The sequence below is a fragment of the Diadema antillarum genome, unplaced genomic scaffold (genome assembly GCF_040938485.1).
Source record: "Diadema antillarum isolate AM-2024a unplaced genomic scaffold, OU_Dant_1.0 seq00000781_RagTag, whole genome shotgun sequence".
In the NCBI taxonomy this organism is placed as follows: Eukaryota; Metazoa; Echinodermata; class Echinoidea; order Diadematoida; family Diadematidae; genus Diadema; species Diadema antillarum.
This window is the reverse complement of record NW_027271669.1, coordinates 1,248,909-1,256,540: the sequence shown is the minus strand read 5'-3', so window position 1 is coordinate 1,256,540 and position 7,632 is coordinate 1,248,909.

The following is a 7,632-nucleotide window of genomic DNA, read 5'->3' as shown; positions in this document are numbered from 1 at the left end:
ATCGGTTGTATGTGGGGAAAAATAGTATGTCTTGTTTCAGTGTCTGAAGATGTGCGAAAACAACTCCCACTCCTCTCCTTGGCTGGCTGTTGCATCATGCCTCGTACAGCTCAGATTGAGAATACATGGTCATTGGGGGAAAGCCTGTCTACCCAGCTTTGTATCAGGTGAAAATGTTTTCAGTTAAAAGCAGCCCAAGTACAGAGTAAGCAACAGAGCTCCAGAGTGTAGATAGATGACTGTTAGGAGGATAATCCAACATTGTGATATAATCTTCTCATTATTATTATTAATGGGGCTTGGGTGATGATGTGGACAATTCTGTTTTGTGGAGTAACCAATTTTTATTAAAAATTGAAATTTTGGACAGCTACTTTTGAGGAGGGATTGTCTCTCAAATTCAGGGTGGGTTTTGTTGTTATCTGGCTTTTTGTTTTTGTTGTGACATTCATATCAAATTCCCGGGGAGCTATGCATATAGTGTTTTATTATTCATCCCAGGTGGTAGGGTCAGCATAACATATGACTCAAGTAGTGAACATCCAGTGAATGTTGACTGCTCTATAGCACCAGCTATGTAGCATTATGTTTGTAAATCACTGTGAGTACAACTACTGCCTTGGAGCATTGTAGATGTATGTTTTGTTCACTTAAAACAATGTCATAGCTCAAAAGGGACACCTTTGCTCAACATACAACATCTGCATAGATATATCTTGAAGGTATTGTGGATAGTATTCATCATATTTTTGTTCTCTTCCTCTTTTTAAAAAATCTTGTTCAGAGATGGTTCATCGTTACTCTGCTCATTGCTGTTGCTACTCTATTTGAATACATGCTTTTTTCTCTGAAATGTTTTACCCTCCTGGTGTGTATATTCTTACTGCAGCAGTTTAAGGTATACCAAGCATGCCAAATCTCTAACACCTGGCATACACAGAAGTTCAGTGTCATAATGTGCTTACAACCATATTATACTGTGCTGCCCAATGAAAAAAAACAAAACAAAAACAAAATCATTTTAATAAATAATAGTTTTTTCTCCTATTCATCACTTAATACAATAGTCTGCAATTGATTGAGAGAGACATATGTATTTCTTAAAACAAAAGGGAGGGGGCTGTAGGAGTTCATGTTCTAGGCCTGAATATTCGTATCAGTGGAGGGTGTAGTCCACACATTACAAACCTATGCATGCTGATTGCTGTTGTGTTTGTATATTTCCAATGAAATTATCAAGATGTCTTGATTATCTACTTGCTACAGAAAATATTTGGCTTTTTATTTAGTTTTGGCTGCTCTGTATTTGTGACAGGATACAATTTGCATCAGTATTTATGAACAAATGGTTTAAGATTATATTTTACATGAAATATTGTCAGAATCATTGTAATGTGCATGAGAATCCTGTATTTTCCTCTTGTTGAAATATGTTACCACTACTATCAGCCTTTGATGATCGTTTTATACTGTACATTACAGTCCAACTGTTTTCTCATGATGCGGTTGGAAAGAATCAAATGAATAGATTAAAGGAAATGAAATTTGATTGAAATAGTGGCTGACTGAATCGATCTGTCAAAAAGTATCAGAACTACATTGAAAGATATGTTTCTCGGTTTGTGATCTGTTTGAGAGTTTGTTTTTTTTTTCTCTCTTTTTTTTTTACTTATGGGGTTGGTCCACAAACCCAATGTTTGGGTTGAGATTAGATCTTACCCATCCCATAGCACCAAAAATACCTGTGACCAATTATATCATGGTCATGATTATTGTGAGACACTACCCCATGCAGGGGGGGGGGGGGGGTCAAAAACTGGAGACAGTATTAATTTGTGAGGTATTTTCATGTTGTACCTGCTTTATACAGCATTTTGTGATGTGCTTGTTTAGCATGTATGGAATGCTTACGGGTTGGACATACAGTGATGGAAACTTGATGTTACTCAGTGTTTGGTTCATGCCACTATACTGAAGTTTACATTAGATTTACAAGGTACTTGTCTAATAGTTTTACCTTTTTAAGTGTACACCTGTAGGTGTTTGTTTTTGAAATGCAATCTTTCTTTGTATGTTAGTGCAGTCATGCCCACCAGCTGCCAGTTGTCCCTGCAGATGAGATGAATTATTCTAGTGTAAAATGCTCACAATGTCTCTATGCTGATATTAGGTTACTTTGAGCACACCAAACTGTCAGGTGATGGTATCACATGACATGAAACTTGAGAATGGGAAAAGAATGAATAAATCTAGAAAAGACCAAAATAATATTAAAATAAAGATAAATTGTAACTCGTGTGAAATGGTACACATTGGGATGTGGCATTGATAACTGTGTTGATTATTAGGCCTACAAGTACAGACCCACTTAGTATCTGCCTCTCTAAGATCTCAGTGCATTCCCGTTTACTTGTACAGTAACAGGACTTGGATATTTTTGTGTTGACCTATGTTTGCTTCTTTACTGTGTGTAAAATATTTCAAAGTCAAGACAGATTTACCACTGTACAATGCAAGTCCAGCTAGAACATTTCATAAAGTTTTGAGCCCAAACTTGGTGATGAGAATTGTTCCAGAGTGCCCATGAAAGTAACCAGATCCAGTATGCATGCATATCTCACTTTTCATTAAACTTTGCTACATTTTCATTGTACACTCTTGCACATTTTTGTGTTGCATGTATGCACTTTTGTGCCTGTCTTTTCATATGTAAATCTGGATGTTGTTGAACCCAAGTGTTGATAGACTTTTGTATCCTTGTCACCATGGAATGCAAGAGACATTTCATGCAAGAAGTGATCCATTATCTCTGACATGAGGGTATTGTAGGCCACTTAGCATGCTTGTTAGCTCACCTGAGCCAAAGGCTCAAGTGAGCTATTGCGATCGCCCTTCGTCCGGCGTCCGTCGTGCGTCGTGCGTCGTCCGTCGTCCGTCGTCCGTCGTGCGTCGTGCGTAAACTTTTTACATTTTCATCTTCTTCTTGAAAACCCCACGACCGATTTTCATCAAACTTGGCAGGTAGCATCCCTAGGGGGTTAGGAACTCAATTTGTTAAAATGGGTACCATGCCCCACCCAGGGGGCCCCCAGGGGGCCCAAACGCCCCAAACTTAAGGAATCTGTAAAAATCTTCTTCTCCAGAACCAGAAGTGATAGAGCTAAGTTAATACTATGAGTTTGTACATTGATAACTGTAGTTTCAAGTTTGTTCATGGCAGAATCAGGGGTGCCCCCCTTGGGACCCAGGGGAGGGGGGTGAGGAGGGGTCCTAATGGGGCCTAAATTGTACATTTTTATCTTCTTCTTGAGAACCCCATGACCCATTTTCACCAAACTTGGCAGGTAGCATCCCTAGGGAGTTAGGATTTCAATTTCTTAAAATGGGCACCATTCCCCACCCAGGGGGCCCCCAGGGGGGCCCCAAACCCCCAAAATGAAGGAATCTTTAAAAATCTTCTCTAGAATCAGAAGTTATAGAGGTAAGATAATACTATGAGTGAGTACATTAATGACTGTATTTTCAAGTTTGTTCATAGGAGATCAAGGGGTGCCCCTCTTGGGGGCAGGGGGGGGGGGGGGGGGGTTGGTTGGGAAGGTCCAAATGGGGACCTGAATTGTACATTTTCATCTTCTTCCTGAAAACCTCATGATGTATTTTCATCAAACTTGGCAGGTAGCATCCCTAGGGGGTCAGGATCTCAATTTATAAAAATGGGCACCATGCCCCACCCAGAGGGCCCCAGGGGGCCCCAATCCCCCCCCCCCCCCCCCCAAATTAAGGAATCTTAAAAAATTTGGGCCCTTATTGTACAGTTTCATCTTCTACTTGAGAATGCCTGGTCAAATTTTGGTAGAGCTGTGAATAATTTAGATTAGTGACTGCGTGAAAGGTGAACTTGCGATACTCAGGTGAGCGCTAGACCCGCGGGTCTCTTGTTGAAGATGTCTTCAATGTGGATCATAAGGCTGGTAATTCAGCTGTAACTCTGCTGCAAGAACAATGACACTTATGCTACACACTTTCCTGGGTAGTCACTTTAGCTGAAATAAGATGGCTGCAGGCACTAGAGGGCAGTGTTGACATTAGGCCACCTTGGTTGTGTTGGTCCTTGTATGATGTAGCTCCATAATGAAATCAAACTAAGGTCTATACTTGTGTGTTTAAAGGTCATAATATGTCCCATCAGACATCATTGCCCACCCCTGCCTTAGGTCACTCTTGTGACCTACTTTAGCTGGAATGCAATCATAGATTTACACGCTTGCTTGCTTCTATGTTACAAAGGCTGTTTTGTTTTGGAAGGGCATGAAATGTCCCCGTGCAAACATAAAGGCTGCATTAATTTGTGCATGTGAAGTTATTACACATAGGTAGACTCTATGTAAACTAGAGATGCTACATACGATGCAGGGAACATTATACGTAAACAAGACTTGTACATGTATGCATATTTCAATGCTTTCATGACGCGCTATATCAGAAGTGTGTATAGGTCAAAGTAAGTGGTATGCAGATTTTCATTGTTTTCTTTTGCTTGCACCATATCCCATTACGAACTGTCAAACTGTGTAGGTTATGGTCAGGAGTTGTCTGAAATGTTATTGCACACATTGTGTTTTGTTCTATTTTGTTTCTGTACTATACCCCTTGTAAATGCAAGTTATGCCAATGGTTATTTCACTCAATCAATATAGTGGATTCACATATAGCCATTCAGCTAGTGCTGAGGTAAAGATTGTCAATCTGGGAGTAGCATGAGACTCCAGAGAGAGATGACACAAACAATAGAGGAGGCTTCTTTCCTGCTGGTTGTATAAACAAAGCTTGTTCTGTTTCACTCGGTAGAGATCCTACATCATACTCCTTTTCAGCCCTTCTGTCTAGTGGATTGCACGTGGGCATATTTGCATGAGGAGGTTCAGGGTTCAAGCACATTTACAGCAATTTATGTTCTTGAGTGACATGCTGTATCCACGGACCTCTCAACTCTGCAGTGTGGAAGAGTACTGGGCCCTATGGGATAGGAAGCTGAATACTGTATTATGAATGCCTGGCTGGAATGCTCTCCACGTAGAGGAGTAAGAACACTGCATGTATGTGTTTGATTCCATTCACCTGTATGATGATACATTCTGTATAGTGCTTTGGGAGCTGCAAGGCAGGAGGTACTACAATGTATCATATTAGGAAAAAAAAAGAACAGGGGAAAGGAGAATCTATTAAAATGTTCTGTGTTAAGTAAACTGTGTATTTGAGGCACCTCAGGGATAAGAGTGAATGAAAAAGCACTGGAGGATGCCCTGTTTAGCAAAAGTTAGACAACCCCGTAAAGACAAGTAAATAAAAAGATTACCACTACCATGTTTTGCTCTGCAGGTAGGCTTGTGATGTACACTGCACCATGTATCCAGTAGTTGCAAGCTTCAGTCAATGTAATGCTGCAGTGAAGTATCATGATCCTTAACCCAAGGACCCTTGGCACGTGACCCCTGACCCAGGGAGGTGTTGAGTACATAGTGTAGACATGGTTCCCCAGTTTTTTCATTCTTATTGCATTGTCCATTGGTGCCTTGTAGTGACTAACTGTGTCGTAACGTGTGACAACTATACAACACGCTGGGAACTCAGAGACTGAGCCCCAGCTCATGTGAGTGAAACGATAGAAAAGAAAAAAAAGAAGAAGAAGAAAATAATGTAAGGCGTTTGTCAACCCTTGTTTATGTAACTATAGTTAAATAAAAATGACATTTGCATAATGAAATAGTATGTACATAATACAAACGTCTCTACCCTGGTTTGTCATGCTAGTATCATTGAGTAACCAAAGCAATGCATATATATATATATATATATATATATATATATATATATATATATATATATATATGTGTGTGTGTGTGTGTGTGTGTGTGTGTGTGTGCGTGTGTGTGTATGATAAACAAAAATAAACACATATCTTTGTGTAAAGGAAGAGAGAGAAGTCGGTTTGAGGTGTGAAATATTTAACATGACTATATGGATACTTTGTAGCAGGAATAGGGTATAACTTATACATACATAACATCTCATATTCACAACACACAAGCTACACTACGTGAGTGACACTCGTTTTATGTCCCATAACACTCGAGTAATACTTTTGATTGACAACATTAATCTCTTCAACCGCTGTAAGAAATTCTTGAGTTTCCGTTTTCAGCCTGCTAGTGCTAAGTACCCGAGGAAAACCTTGTAAATTTACCATTGTATGACCGATTTCATTCATTAAAGAGCACACACAAAATACCAAGAGGACGGGTCTTTTTCCCACCGTCGTGGTATACAAGTTTTTACCTCACCGACAGATACGAACATCAATGGACACGTCGAAGACCCAAAACACGCGTTGTGAAATGTCCAGGAGTTTACCTAATTAAAGGGAAATTCACCCGCAATATAACGTGGATTCAGTGAATGCAGAAATAGTATAAGATCATAATCAGTGAAGTTTCAAGAAATTCAGACAATCCAAGCAAAAGTTATTTATTTGCAAAATTTCGATTAAGTCCGTGTGTTGTCATCGCTGGTAAAGAAGGCCACAGCAATTCGTGGTGTCACAGGAGTTGAATGGTGTAAAGAAAATATAGAGAAGTCCACAAAAGTTCGGTTTTCATGACAAGAACACGTTTCGTTGACTTAACACTGGTTTATGTTCAGAGTAATGCAAGCATTCCTCCACATGCCTTCATTATGAATGAGATATTAAAGTCAAGTGCTTTTTCATTGTGCTAGAAAAATAAAGTTTTGCAGAATTCTCTATTTCTTTATCATAATCGTCCCACTGCCATGGTTCATGAACTGATGTATTCTTCTTATCCAGCGATGGTGGCCCAAAAGTTTGAGAATGCATAGCTTTTGAGCGGATTTTCCCATTTTCTCAAACTTCACTATGTGTTCTACCTGTAGTAGCACTACATTCACTAAAGCCATCATATGATTTTGAGGCAAATGCCCATAAACCATAAAGAACACCATTTCCCGAAGATATAGGAGAAGAGGAAAATAGAGAACGAGAGGACTAGAAACGAGAAAAATATGCCAAAAATATCTGCACTCGCTGTGCATTGTAGCGTGTACAGGCTATCCCGAAAATAAGCCACGTTTTTAACAAGTTTTATCTGGATCATCGACACGCACATTTTTTGTAAGTGCCTGCTAGCTCTTTCGAACCATTATATTATGACAATTAGCTGTGTTTGATTGGCTTTTTTTGTTTTGTTTCTTGTTCTGCTAAATCCGAGAGGGTATTGTATAGACGGCTTAAACATCGACACAATTATTTTACACACACAGGGCAGCAGCAGTTGTTTTGCTCGCACAAATCTCGATGCTCTCTGGGCGAAGCTGAATATCGACTAGAGCGGTGAGTGAGTTTCCCTCATGCTGCGAATAGAGAACCGGGAACGCGCTCGGGAATGATCTTTGTGTGACGTCACTGACTGTCGGGAATTTCCTGCCGGTGCATAACTAAAAAGAGGGGGTAAAATTGAACATAATGTATAGGTGCAAAAAAAAAAAAAGGAAAAGAAAAAAGAAAAAAAAGTACGCACTGTGTTGCAATGTTTGGTGTTGTATAAGCCCCTTGGACAT